The following is a 1,420-nucleotide window of genomic DNA, read 5'->3' on the forward strand; positions in this document are numbered from 1 at the left end:
CATGGATCAGTCAGGGGCCCTCTGTCTGTCTGACAACAGAACCCTGAATTTCTGGACTCTTGACTGGGCTCTTGACTGCTTGAAGACTCAGTCATTATGGGACATCTCTCAGCTATGATTTGGTACAGAATCCATAGGAGCATACCTGGGCTGGCCCAGAGCTCAGGGTCCTTTACTTATGTTTGTCTCTATATTTCTGTTCATCCCCACCTCTACTGGACCTAAAGAAAAAGGGAAAAAGAAAGGGTTTCTCCACAGGATTTTGAAACAGGCTTACTGATAATTCTCTTGAAAATCTTTCTTCTGAGTCAGTGCCTCTAGATTTGCTGTTGCATCTTTCCTGATTTCTTAGAAGACCCAAATTAGAGGGGGGGATGGGAATGGGATAGAGTTCCTTAAACTTTCGGTCTACCAAATCTCTTTCTAATGTTAAGGTGCCCCTAAGATATCTAGGGGGTCTTCAGAAGAGTTTCCTAAAGGGCTACCTCCTCATCCCCAGGAAAGCCAGGAAAGCAGCAGTAGCTGAATGCCCCTGAAACCAATGAGAGGATACTGGGCTTGTATCCCTAAGGCAGGATGGGGCTGACCAGTCTCAGACTACTCTCCTCATCTTAGGCTGGAACACTACCCCTTCAGACCATAGGGGATAGATGAAAAGGAATGGAAATGTGGGACCTGGGCTTTCCCTGATTGAGAGAGAACAATAAAACTTGAATGGAGTAGTATTTACTGTGTCTAAGCCACTGGTGTTCTTCTTTCAGCTCATTCCTCAGTCACCACTCATCCTTATCACTCTGTCTACCTCCTCCATGCTTGTTCTAGACACATAATCCTAGAATTTCAGAACTGAGAGGAACCTCAAAGAGCATCCAGTTGAAGCCCTGTTTGAGCAAACTGAGGACCTCCCTAAGTTATCATCTAGTATCTGCTTGAACACTTCCAAAGATGGGGATCTTACTTCCTATGCTGATAGACCATTCTAATGTATTACATCTGTAATTGCTAAATAATTTGTTTATCAATTCATTCCTATGCTAACAACTAATATTGACTTCTGGAGCCAGAGGATGAGATGAAACCTCTCCTTCTCTAATGAGTGCCCTTTGTTGTGGACCCAGGTCAGTATGGATTGGGTTCAGTTCTCGAGGGCCTAGACTCAAATGAAAAGGTTTAGACTCTTTTTCTCACATGTTTTGTTCATTTTGCCTCTCTACTCCAGTACCCCCAAAAGATTTCCATCAAGTTTAGGTTTAACTTATGTGTAATATCTTTCCTAATGGTGGAATAAAAGTGTGCTGAATATGCAATATGAATTAGGCATAGGAAAGATATTTATTTCCTTCATACAAAAGAAAGGTTAATAAAAAAAGACTTATAAGCATTGTGAGAAAATAATGGGATTTGGCAGATATCCAGGGGC

Source organism: Dromiciops gliroides, chromosome 1 (genome assembly GCF_019393635.1).
Source record: "Dromiciops gliroides isolate mDroGli1 chromosome 1, mDroGli1.pri, whole genome shotgun sequence".
Lineage (NCBI taxonomy): Eukaryota > Metazoa > Chordata > Mammalia > Microbiotheria > Microbiotheriidae > Dromiciops > Dromiciops gliroides.